This window comes from Nuphar pumila, chromosome 2 (genome assembly GCF_984573655.1).
Source record: "Nuphar pumila chromosome 2, dmNupPumi1.hap1.1, whole genome shotgun sequence".
NCBI classification, from domain to species: Eukaryota; Viridiplantae; Streptophyta; class Magnoliopsida; order Nymphaeales; family Nymphaeaceae; genus Nuphar; species Nuphar pumila.
In genome coordinates, this window is record NC_143250.1 from 138,624,019 (window position 1) to 138,638,515 (window position 14,497).

A 14,497-nucleotide genomic window follows, 5' to 3' on the forward strand; every position below is an offset into this window, starting at 1 on the left:
GGTTTTGAACCTGCAACGTCCCACCAGAAGGAGACGTGCACTGACAGCTCCTACCAACCACGCGGAAGCCCCGTTGGCGCCTGTCCCTACCTTTTACCACATATTACGCGTCCAGTGAGATTTTTAAAACATTCCAATTGGGTCTTGATGCTGTATTGCAACAACCATGATTTAGCAAAAGCAAGTTTTGATGGTGCCCAAACAGATGAATTAGGGGTGTAACCTAACCGGATGCCCAAACTGATTATACCTGACTCAACCCGATTTTAGTAGACCCATGGGTTCAGGTCGGGTCCAAAATATAGGCTGATAATGAAAATGGGTCGGGTTTTGAGTACTGTAAATGAAGACCTGAACCTGTTTGGACCCAACCCGTGTTTTATACTTGATCCAAATGGTTCTGCATAATGCATAACCAAATCAACCCCAACCCGTTTTATTATGGAACTGACTCGAACATGAACTTGTTTCATACTGAACCCAAACCAATTATGTATCCAAACTCATTTTATAAGCGCTGACCCAAGCCAAACCCCTTGAAACCCAACCCACTGTTGGAACCATAACCTGTTTTTAAAAGCTCTGCATTTTAGAAATTGTATTGGGAGAGGAAACCCTTGTTGATTGAGGTTCCCCACAAGATTTTCGTTTCATTTGTTTCCCCAAAAACCATTTGCCATCTATTTTATATTGAGACTTGAGTTGAAACCCGATCCTGTTAAACCATATGGGTCTACATCTTTCAGCCATTCTCAGACCCAAATAGGGACCCAAATGAAAATGAACTGGGTCTGGGTCTAATTCTTAGTCACTTAGATCAAATTAAAAAAATGTTTATTGAAGACCCAACCCAATTATACCTGAACCTGTTAACTTATATGGGTCTACGATTTCCATCAGTACCTGGACCCAAATTTTATTGGGTCGGGTTTGGGTCTAACTTTTAGATCTGAGTTGAAATCAGGTGTGATAAGACCTGACCCAAACCGGACCAGTTACACCCCCAAGATGAATAAACCCAGTTTAGGATTTAAACTTTGCTTTGCCTCAAATGTGAAAGTGAAAAAGATTCACATGGCCAAATGTGGATGGGATTCTCATAACATAAATGGCCCAATGTGAAAGGGATTCTCACAATCAAGTGTGAAAATCTCATTCACACTTTGGGGAAAAACAATATGCTCAAAACCTTCAAGCCAGGTTTTGAGTGTCATCCAAATGCTCTTCTCATCTAAGCAGCAGTTGCAACAACCATGCTTTTTCTCATTGGAGCAAATCGTCAGATTAAAGTTGTGATCCTGCTAGTTTGTGGCGTCAAAACTTGATGACAAAATGGAACTCAGGCATCTTGGAGATAGAATGACTGTAAGATGGAGTTAACTAAGCAGGCTTGTGGGACCATTTTCAACAACCGAATAACCTCATCTTAAATAATTTAAAAAAATAAAAAAGCAATCCTTGATGCATCTCAATTTCAATTGGAAACATATGTAGCTTTGTCCCTGGTCACAACTAAGATTCCCATAACATGGCATCAAATTTGCACTACATCACACTTCAACTTAACGTGTCTGATACATTTATATAATGAAGTTTAAATAAGTTCAAACGGTTTGGGTTTGGTTGGTTTAGGCAAGGGCCATTTTTTTTATATATTTACATGGAGAAACCACCCCCAAGATCAGAGACCTAGTTGTGCGGGCTATGCCTGCCGTATTTACGATCATTGTCCTGGCAGCACAAAACTCCGTGGGCTTAATTACCCCTTGCCCCCAGGGAGTTGTCACTCTTCGGCTTGTGCAAGAAGTGACACCCATGAGATTTGAACCTAGACCACCTGCCTAGCGGCCTATGTCCCATCATGGGATGGTTATACAAAATCAAGCGAGTTTTCATAGCGAATATAGGGGTTCAGATTTTGTGGGCCTAAAGATGTCATACCCAAGAATCAAACTAGTTTACAACTAGGCCTAAACCTTGTACCATGAGCCAATGGATCGGCCAAGGGGGGCTCCTCCGGTTTTTTGGTAGGAGCAGCTAGTGCACGTCACCTTGTGTTGGAACAATGCAAGTTCAAATCCCAATGCTATCGTTGTATAACTGGTAGGGGTCTGCCTAACCCCAGCTTGTCTTTAAAAAAAAAAGAGCCCACAGATCGATTGGCACTGAGTCAAGTGTAGCTAGCTAGCTTCTCGTGGGGGCCTACTCGATGCGTGCAATCCTAAGTGGGCAATATTTACAAGCAGTCTGGATCGAACTGTATTAGGGATGAAAATGGGTTGGATCCAGGATGAAGATTTCGCAAATTATAGTTGTTACGGATCAGACTCCCCAATGCATATAGTTGTTCCGGATCCAAACTGTTTGCATCTAGTGGCGGAGCCAGAAGTTTTTCGTTGGGTGGGCAGACTTCGCGTCTCGGGGACAATGCTATGGTCTTGAAGGATGATCCATTTATTCAAAACAGTGACGGAGCCAAAAAAAAATTGCTGGAGGAATAGTCGTTCATGGAGAGATAGAACTTAAATAAGCCTTTGAATTAAAATAACAATTGTTACAAACACAAACAACTAAATTTATGAACATGATAAGATAAAACTTTAAATTATACTTTTAAACTAAAATAAACATTGTTCACTTAAGAAATACAAACAACTAAATTCATGAAAATTTTACAACGAGCATCTTCTATTTTTCATATTTTGAAAACAATTCATAATTGCATCATCACTGATAGTATCAAATGTCTCCTTCTCTATGTAAGTAACCAAAGCATCATTGATTCATTCATCTCTCATTCTATTACGTAGACGACTTTTGATATTGTTCATAGATGAAAATGCTCTTTCAACACTTGTTGTTGCAACTGGCAAAGGTAATGCCAACTTAATCAATAGATATACATGAGAAAATACAATGTTCTTTTGAGTTGCTACCATCATCTCTACTAGCTCTGCTAAAGATTTTAAACTTGAAAACTGATCACTGTTTTGCATTTCTGCAATATATATTCAATTGATTTTCAAATCTAATTATGTTTACTCTAGAAAAGTCCTTAGGGTAAAGCTCAGCAAGATGAATCAACTTATCTTTATCAAAAGCAGAAAAAGAATTCTTTGGCCTCGAGCATGCCATTGAAAGGAGGAGCTTTGTATTTGCTTCAGTGAAATGATCATTCAACTCTTGAAGTTGCAAATCAATAATAGCATAAAAAACATCAATACGATAATGATGCAATGTGGTGACGTTTTCAACCTTACGACTTGATCGTCCTTGAGGTGTATATGAGTCCCCTAGATCAGGAATCAGAATATCAAATCTCTTATAAAATATGAACATTTTATTTATGAGAAAGTCTCATTCATTGTCTCTCAGATCTTGAAGGCACTATTTTGATGTAGTGACTAAACTCGTAGCATTCACAATGTCTTGATCTTTTCGCTGAAGTGCTTGCAAAAGGTCATCAGTTATTCCCAAAACTTTACACATCAAATGTAAGTAAAAAACAAATTCAAAATCTTGCAACTGATGATATAAAATAATTGCATCTGAACTTTTTCCTGAATATGTATCTTCTGCAATGAAATCTAACACTTGAATAACAAAAGAATACATACTGAGTAAATTAACCAAAGCATCGTAATGAGAACCCCACCGAGTATCACCAGGTCGTTCGAAACTTATTTCTTGATTTAATCCTCATCATGTTTCAAGTTCACCCAATGCAAGTGCTTCAGCAATTTGCATAAATTTTGCTTCTCGAATAAGCTCAGATCTCTTGCATGAAGTGGAGAAAAAAGTTGACAACCTGCCTAATATATTGAAAAATATATCAAGCAATGAACTTTTTTTAGCAACACCAACTAATACCAATTGAAGTTGATGTGCAAAACAATGAATATAATATCCAGATGCATTTTCATGTAATATAAGGCTTTTTAATTCATTAAACTCCCCTCTCATATTACTTGCTCCATCATAACCCTATCCACGCAAACTTGATATGCTTAATTTATTCTTACAAAATGCTTCTTCAACTGCTTGTTTGAGTGACATAAAACTTGTTTCAAGAACATGCACAAGAGTAAGAAATCGCTCAACCACTCGACCTTTTTTACTAACAAACCGTAAAACAATAGCCATGTGTTCTTTAGTTGATACATCACGAGAATCATCAAGTAAAATACAAAAAAAAGTATCTCCAAGTTTCATGATAATAACATTTGTGGTTTGTACAAAAGCAACCTTGACAATATCCTTTTGTATATCAGGAGATATCAATTTGTTATTTTCTAGAGCACTTTTCAATACAACTTTATTTATGTCATCATTGATTTTTGCAAATATCTTCAACAACTCAATAAAATTTCCTCTATTAAGAGATTCTTCAACTTCGTCATGCCCTCGAAATGTCAATCCTTGACTTAACAAGTATCTGATTGCATTAACAGTTGCCCAAAGGCGAAGTCTATATTCATCTTTCTGTCGAACACTTTGTTTATAAAGTATAACATCAATATGTTGTTTTTGTTGCATTAAATTTTGACACTTCATTTGTGCTAAATTGTGAAAATTGCTAGAACTTTCAACATGTTTATCAAACCTCTTTGTGTCTTTCCAGTTATCAAATCTTTCATATATGAATGCCTCTGCACTAATCTTCTTTGTGCTTTTTGGCCTGAAAAGATAACACTACAAACAATATGCTTTATGTTTACTTATACTATACTCCAACCAGTCCTTATACTCATCATACCAAGCTGGAATGAACCTTTATTTTTTGTGGTTTAGTTGAAACGTACAATCTTAAGGTTGACAAGGACCTCGAATCATATATGCTCTACGAACATTATCTTGGATATTAGGATGATAACTAGAAATAGAAGGACGAAGTGCAGGGTCTGCAGGTAACTCTGATTCATCAATTTCTGTTTTGCTTATTTTCTAACTTGGTTCTCCTTCTCGAGTTACAGAAGATTTATCAAAGATTGGCCTTTTCATTATAAACTTATTCATTCCTATGCAACGAAAAAAAATAAGACAATGTTCTATGAGCCAAATCTCATTGCAAAAAAGGATCGAGCAAAATGAAAATGACAATCTTCTATGAAGCTAGGTATCAAACTATGTTTTGTAACTAAGCAATGAGTATCAACAACATGATATGAACTGGATCTAAAGCTCTGAATCATCAAGTGAAAGTAAAATTCTAGAAAAGGTGGCAAAACGTACCGTAAAATTCTCCAAAGTCCAAACCCGATGTGATCTCCGGATCTTCTTCTTACATGAAATAATCAGTTTACCTCATCTAAAGTAATGCCAAGTAAGTCCAAACCCGATTTTTGCACGTTTCAAGAAAATCACATAAGAGAAGCATTCAGCATGTGACTACAGGGGCTTTGCCCCTGCCGACGATCAAAACGACATGCGGTGGAGCCCCCTGTCCTACCAGAAAGATCAAAGGGGTAGGAGGCAAAGCCCCCTACCAGCAGCTCGAGGACAGGGGCAAGGCCCCCTGTCCTGTTGGAAAGATAAAAGGGGTAGGGGTTGCCGACAGGCAAGAGTTCAAGGGCGGAGCCCCCCCCCCCCCCCCCGTCCTGCCGAAAAGAACAAAGGGACAGGAGGCTTGCCCCCTGCCAGCAGGGACGGAGCCCCCCCCCCCCCCCAATTCTGTCGGAGAGACCAAAGGGGCAAGGGAGGCCTGGCACTTGCATCCCATGGTAAGAAATCCAGCCAAACTTTTGAGGCCCACCTAAGCGATAAGAAATCCAGTCATGGTGCTTGATTGCCATTCTCCTAGGCTGTCAATTGGTCTGATTTGTGACTATCGCGTGAGCGGACCAAACCCATATATTCATGTATGGGCACAAAATTGCCGACCTGAGACTTGTTCAGTCAAGTCAAACTTGACCAGAGTAATATTTGAACCAGGTTTGAGCTAATGTACGACCCAACCTGACCTGGCTATTTTGTGCAACTTTTTTTAAGTTCATATATATATATATATATATATATACTGTAGGGCCACTAGAATATAGGGGTGGCAGTGGGGCGGGGCGGGGGACAAGGTCTTCACCCTCGCCCCGCCTCAAGATTAGAACCTCCATCCCCGGCGGGGATGAATTTTAACCTCCACCCCCGCCTTCATCCCCCTTTCATGTCCTCCATCCTCGGTTCAAACGGGGATGAGGCGGGGCGGGGAAAAGGGTACCTCCATCCCCGAACGGGGATGGATTTTAACCTTCGTCCCCGCCTCCATCCCTGTTTCATACCCTTCATCCCCGGTCCAAACGGGGCGAGGTGGGGCGGGGCCCCGCTTTCCCCCGGCCCACTGCCATCCCTACTAGAATATGAGAAAATGAAAATATGATAACTAGAGTATGAACTGAGATTTTTATGGGGGGTTTTCCCTTAAATCTGCCTATGGGTATCAAAAAAGAATGATTTGGGGAATCAGAAATCTGATTATATTTGAAGGGAAGAGCTTTAGTGAGAATCAGATTATGAAGATATTCTTTCATGCTGTAAAGGAACACATTTTGTGCAATTTGGAGATGGCGCTACGCTGGCCATTGGATTAAACTTAACATTTTCAGCATATACTGGCAAAGATGGCAAGTAGGGTCTGTTACTCGGGATCCTCAGGCTCGATACACAGCAGCGGTTTGGATAATAGAGAGATCTATCATAGGTGAAGGAGCATACAGTACTTTTTTTTTATATTTACATGAAGAAACCACCCCCAGGATCAGAGACCTAATCCCGCTGGTTTTGCCTGTCATACTTACGGTCGCTGTCCTTGCAGTGCAAAACTCGGCTTACCCTTGCCTTCAGGGAGTCACCACGCATACGGTAGTTGGAAGAGAATTCTGAACATTATTCTGGAAACGTCAAGGAGGGATCAAGTTACCACCACTAACAGATGCTTAGAAGGCAGGGGCAGAATTAATAACCAGATTAGTCACCTGCTTCAAATACTTCAATCGTTTGAAAGAAGCATTATCAGGTTTGTTCCAAAGGATCTCAATGTGCCTGCGAGATCTTTGGCGAGTCTAGCAATCACGGAACAGGGCAAAATATGGCGTGATATGAACCCTGAATGGGTTCCCTCAATGTAAATATGTATATAATCTTCCTTGAATAAACAGGTAGGGGTCTGTCTAACCAACCCCAGCTTTCCTTTGTCTAAAAAAAAAAAAAAGAATGATCCAACAGTCAAATCGTAGCAAATGAACCATGCTGAATACTTCTACAGGGTCAGATTTGCACACAAAAAAATCAAAAAATACCTAGTTCACACTCATTCTCATATTCTACTGGCCCATATACTTGACTTTCAAATTATATGGTTCAGCTTTAATACAAACCTGAACCCAACGAGATATTATTTCATTAGGTTCAAGCACACATGACGAGTCAAATACCCATCCTGTTACTGCCCCACATTCATACAACCTTAATCCTCAGGTTCTACTTATTTCAAACATGTCGAACAATTCAAATATTGCATTTTTATCGATATGGTATTTTCAAAGGATAATATATACTAAAAATGTGATATTTGCAAGGTACCATTTATTTTGAAATTATCTTTTTTTAACCCAAAATTGAAGCAATCGAACACTTTTGCCTAGTTATTATATTATTTACATTTATTTTTTATATTTATATATGCTGATATTCTTTTAAGAGTTTCTCAAGAAAACCTGTTTGTCTCAAAATATTGCTAGATTATCTCAAGAATGAGATTTGTGACTATGGATTCAAGCCGCTTGGCATATGGTGCTTTGTGAGGCTTCCAAACCACATTTTCAACCTAAAATCTGGTCTAACATGAATTCATCAATGCTGTTGTTCATGTGCTTTAATTTAATACCTCCACAAGTAATGAAATTCAAATTAAAAAAAGACCAAAAAAAGAAAAGTAACATTGTCAAGATTTTCTCCAACAAATACACAATATTATTGGTTACAATTAATTACACCAATAAACTACATGAATATCTTACATTAACTATTAGTACTCACTCTCAGCTCTTCTCCTTCAACCCATAAGATAGCATCATCAAACATTTACCTCAAGAATCCTTCCCCAATTGTCTTGCACGGGTGGTTTCTTTCGTTATCCAAAAAAAAAAAAATCATTTGCATAGAGAAGAACGAGGAGGAGCATGAAGCAAGAAGAGCTTCTTCAACACCTTGAATATCACATTCAAACCCGGCCTTTTGAGCGGCATCACTGCGGTGCCACTCTTTGCCATTCGGATCACTTGAACGCAGCAAAGCTGAGCCATCTGATCAGGTGTGGAGGCAGGAGACTCGCCCATCCATTGCTTCTCCATGCACTGCTTCATCTCCTTCACCCACAACTCCTCGTTGTACTCCTCCCACAGCATGTCCATCCTCTCTTCCTCGTCAGCATCGTCCCCACTGAAGGATCTACGGCCGGCGAAGCTCCCCATCGGAATCGTTAACCCACTGCCGCGCCGATCGTACCACAGGTTGTTCATTGAACCAAAGGTTCTTGGGGTGGTCGGTGATCTTGATGGTGTCAAGGTGCTGCTCGATCTCTCTTCTTCTTCTTCTTCTTCTTCTTGGGTGGAGCGGTTGGCTGCTCCCCCGTGAAAATAGGTGGGAAAAGAGCAGCATTGAGATACCCTCGTGTTAAGATACCAAATTGTGTCGCTAATACTTTCACTGTCGTCATCTTCTTCGTCGTGATCAATTCTTGGGAAACTAAACTCCTCACTATTTGATTCATCACCCATCTCTCTCTCTCCTATTTTTAGGTTTGTTGTTTTGGCCTATGCCTTGGGAGCAGTTTCATTCAATAAATATTAGAATGAATTTTGTGATGAAGGCTTAACTTTGTTGGTATTTACAAATACAGGGATAACTTATTGTATATTATGAGTCAATGGTCCCTAAAAATAATATCACAGTTCAACCATTAACCTTTCTCTCTCTAGATTTTCACCTTTTGTACTTTAGATCACTTCAGCCTGTCTCCCAACTTTCCTCTTATCCTCTTGCCCATGCCACAGTTTAAAAAAAAAAATCAATTAATTTTTTTTTTCAAATAAGTCTTTGAAAACTTTAAAACAAATTTAAGCTCTGTCTTTGAGAGAAGCATTTAGAACATGAAAATTTAGATCTAGAACAATTACTTTTCAAAAGAACTCAACTATGGATATCCACTTTTATCGAACCTCGAGTTCGAATCACATTGAGCCTTGAAGGCTCAAAGCAAGAGTCTCGCATTTTATAAAATCAAAACCAAATTAAACCCACATATGCTATTTTTCAACTCATGATATCTTCTATAATGTTCTCTCATCCAGTTTTTCTAATGAGAAAGAAAGAAAGAAGAGTATATCTGACATAAAAAAAAAAGGCATAGAAATAAGTTACAAAAAGGATCCATCTCAAAGCGATGCTATAAGCTCTACAGTTTCACAGATTGGCCTAAAGGTGTTTTGCTTAACATATTAACATATAAGGATCAAATAGTAAATCCATCCAATACTTTGATTAGAAGTAGTAGTTTGAAACCATCTTTATTAATTTAGGCGGTGATTTGTAATATACCATGAGTTTGACTTCTATTTGAGAATACCTAAGAATTTGGACACGTATTTGCAATTTAGTATATTATTATTTGGGTCAACCAATAGAAGCCTCTAATAGAACAAGGGTTGCCTAGACCTTGACTTAGTGTGTTTGTGGCTCATCTTGCGCCGGATTCGTCGGGAGATTAGTTGGGGCTTTAGTCTTAGTGGGCCCTTCTTTATTTGTTGGCATTGTGAGTAAAGGAACTTCAAAAGAAACTAGCCCTTAAAAGCCCCAAGGGGTGTTGGCGTAGTGGGGTGGGGCCTTGGCTACTAGAGAGGCAGTCAAGGTTCTATTCTCATGGGTGTAGTCCCTCTAAGCAAGCCAATGCATAACATAAGCAATGGGGACAGGGATTCTAGCCTCGGAGTCTTAGGCTGCCGGCATGACGGCCGTAGGTATGGCAGGTTGGGTGTCGGGTTATAAATTCAAAAAAACTAACCCTTAAAATATATTTATAAGGGAAAAAATTCCAATCTAGAACCAAACATTTTTACATAATTTAAAATTTGCATTTAATATTTTTAAAAAGCACCAAAGTTTTGGTTATGCAGATTAAGCAAAAAAATTTGTCTTAGGTTAGTGTGAGATATATTATCATTTTACCTCCCAACAAATTAGAATATCCTCTCTGCCCACCTGGATTTTCAAGGCTTATGAAATCGATGGGTTTTGATTTGATACCTTTCTTCAGTCAGTTTTTTATTTTATTGTTTTTAATTTATTCTTAAATTGTACTGATATTTAGATCATCGAGATACCACGAGAAAATTGGTTCGACCAATAACAAGATAGTTTCAAGTTTGAAGAAGAAGAGAAAAAAGTGCTTGATAAATTTCTGAGTCATATTTGAGATTGAATGTCAAAACTATTCTTGGAGACTTTTTTATTAACCATAACAAAGTTTTTTATAGGGACCGACTATAACAAAGTTGTGGTGCATTTTAAGCTCTTTTTTGAATTATGCTGAAAACTGTGGTGCCAATTTGCAAAATTGCCTCTTTTTAAAGTCTCAATCCTGGTAAACAACAGGTATGTTTTTTGGAAAAGTTCAATTGGGAGACTGACATTTTTTTAGAGAGAGAGAGACTTTTGGTGCTTCATTTCTGATTTTTCTCGTCTTTGTATTTTTTTCATAATGGAAACCGTAACTAATCATTGGAAAAAAGATACCCACTTTGTCTTTAATCCCGAGGGTGGTTTGTCCATACTTCATATTATATATATATATAGGAAAATGGGTCCATGCTAAACGAATTTAGTGCTAAACGGCGTGTTAAATGGGTTTTTTGGACTTCTCCAGTGCTTTTTATGCCGTTCTGGCCCCATAAATGTGTTGGGAATGGTCTATTTACTAAGAATCCACAACTGGATCATGTGTTTTTGATGAAAAAAATGATGTTTGGAGCATCAAAAATTTACAAAGATTTTGGACAATTGATTTTTTGAACTTTATAAAAACCTACCCATGTGTTAGAATCAAAAGTTTCAAGAGCTGATCCCTATAAAATCATGTATGTAGATCACATCTGTACGGTTACAATTTAAAAATAAAATGAAAAAAGCTCAAAAAACTTATTTAGCACCGACCCATCTCTCTCTCTCTCTCTCTCTCTCTCTCTCTCTCTCTCTCTCTCTCTCTCTCTCTATATATATATATATATATATATATATATATATATATATATTAGCCAAACTCATCCTTGGCAATTACTCTGAGCTTAAAATCTATAAATAGCTAAATTTTAAAATATAAGTAACAAAAATTTATCTAATTACACTCCAAAACTTGATGGCATGTTAATTTTTAATTATAAAATAATATTATGTCAAATTGTGCTATTTTAAATGCGTTCCCATTGAAAAAAACAAAACTAAATATGTAAAATCCATGGCAGTAAAATGTTGAAATTAACAAAATCTAAAGAAAATATATAATATACTTGATTTTAAAATAGTTAGTTTTAAGTTTGTTATTAAACCTATTAGATTAATTAATATTCTTAATGTGCATAAATATTATTATTTTTAAATTTGTATTTATTAAAGTTATTATATTAATATTACTAAACATACTTGAAATACTGTTAGGTTTTATATATTTATATTCATTTTTAGTTTTTATATTTATCTTCACAATACCTTCTCTCTATATATATGTGTGTGTGTGTGTATGCGGGCAATTGGCGATACATTGCCACTACTGGTCGAGATTTATCGGCAACTTGGCTGAACATTTAACCATTTTTCATGCTTATATTTAACCATTTTTTGTTTTACGAAAAAAACCACTATTGCTCATCTAGTAGCGGCAATTCATGAATATCACTGATCGGACATCACGAGTTCAAAACCCATAGATGCAGATCTTTTGCCGCCATACTGAAGCCAGGATCTGGAGTTGGCCACTGAACTCATTGAGAGACAGTTTTTCCCTGGTTTAAAAAAAAAAGAATAAAAAAGTACCATTTGTTTTATGCTGATCTATCGAACAAACCAACTAAACAGCTCTTACCATGTATTGTATTTGAAAAAAAAAGAATTATTAGGATAGTTGTTTCACTATTAAAAGATTTAAAAACAAAAAAGAATCAGCTTATGACTGATTAAAAATTTTAGGCAGATAAAATGTAATGACAGATAAAAGCTAGGCGGCTATAAATAAATGATGGCACTTGGAATTTCTCTTTAAACAAATGGTAAGGCTTGAGTGCATCAGCAATCACCTATTCAAGTCTATGCACCCTCAATTTGTTTAGAGATGGGATCAGGCCATTGATCTCAAGATGAATTCATGGCATCCATACCTGTACGAATGAGATGCCCATCACTTGGATGGATGGGGCCCACTCTTTTTCTCGATGTCGATTGTGTTTATGATGGACGGCATCTGAATGGTTTAAAATGAATGGCTCACAATGAGCCTTATTCATTGTTTATCTTTTAAGATGAATGACATCCAAGGCACCTCCGACGGTGTTACCGGTGCCTCTGACCTGGTCCTTTCTTATTTGTTTATGTTTTTTCCTTTTCCTTAATGGCACTGTCACTATTGACATGCAGAAGTAAGCCAAACCAATTGTGAAGTCATAATGCCTGAAGAATTTTCAATGGTAATGACGTTGAGTTGTTTGACATACAAAAGTTTGTTGGCTTGTGGCAGCTGGTGAAGCCCAAACTTATATGTTACATTTTAATAAATCAATGGGCATTGAATTGACCACCACAATTCATAGAAAAATATTTGATGGGACTTCCTAATCTCATCTCAATTCCTTTATGATGAGGAACCCTCACAGAGAACCTAATGACTTAACGGGCCCACCGCTCGGAAGGGATGGCAGTGGACCGGGGGACAACGGGGCTCCGCCCCGCCTTGCCCCATTTGGACCGGGGATGAAGAGCATGAAACGGGGATGGAGGCGGGGACGAAGGTTAAAATCTATCCCCATGCGGGGATGAACTTACGTTTTTCCCCGCCCCGTCCCCGTCTCAATCCCCTCTTAGCCCCGCCCCCAAATCCTTTAAAGGATGACTATAGACTAAGGGGAAACGCCCCCCACCCCCCCTCGACATGAAACCGGGATGGAGGCGGGGGGGGGGTCGAGGTTAAAATTCATCCCCGTGCGCCGTGCGGGGATGAAGGTTCGGATTTTGAAACGGGGCATGGGTGGAGATCTTGTCCCCAACCCCAGTCCACTGCCATCCCTAATCACAATTCTGAATGACCTTTTATTTGCACCAAGCAAGTTCCTCCTAATGGCCCTTGTGGGTAGCAGTACTCGTGGAATTTCACACTGTAAACACCGGCTTCATTCCACGGTTAATGTGACATATGTTGGCCCATATGGGACGTCAGGTGCAATATGATGGCACAAATATTTGTGCATTAAGCATCTTGAGAACAGGGCCTGTCAGGTGTGGGGCCCAAGACCTCATGCATGGCGATCGGGTGTTTAATGCACAATTTTTGTACAATCGTATTACCCCAGATCCTCTCTCCGAACCATAACAGTGGTTTCTCCTCAAACATCCCCCAAACAAAAAGGGTTCCTCCTAATGGGCTGAGTTTTTTCAATATGGGAAGAGTAATCAAGCAATTTATCAACGGAGGCTCCACTTGTCTGGTAGGAGCAGTCAGTGCATGTCACTTTGTGTTGGGACGTTGCAAGTTCAAAACCCATTGGTACAACCGTTGTAGAACTTGTGGAGGTCTGCCTAATCTCAGCTTGCCTACCCAAAAAAAAAAAGTAATTAAGCAATTTGCTGGCCAAGTCAAGCACTTCATGCTGGGGCTAAGCGCTCCAAGGTTGAAATTTTGTCTCATCTGCAGCCATTTTCTTATCAATCTTTGATCCAAAATTTCCCTAGAGCATCTACATGAGAAGACTCGAGACTTTCTTGCTACATGGTGAAGTTATGAAAGACTTACCATAATGTTTCTCTCACTAAAAAAGCACAGGATTTGAGAGAGGATTGGACTCAAAAATTATATTGCAAACAGAGAATGGAGTTACATAATCAATCTTACTAAATATTATGGCTGGTTGTTTATCGTTTATAAGATATGGACTTGCCGAATAGTGTGAAAATGTCAAAGTACTCCTTTTTTGTGGCCATTTTTGTTTGTTCAGACCTTTTTCTAGATCTCCGAGTTGCCTACGGTTTAACCTAAGACATGTAGACAGGTACTAATTGGAGTGATGAGAATATGCCAACAAGAAATATCAGATTTATTTAAAAAAAAAACTCAAAAATCCAGTACTCGCAGAAGTTTGCATGTTCCATTCTCCCCTATTCGAAGATCGTTTTTACTAGATCATTAAAAAATGTCATTAATATTTAGCTTCAGTGATGCTCGACCTGAGCTTGTGCCTAGTTCACCTAA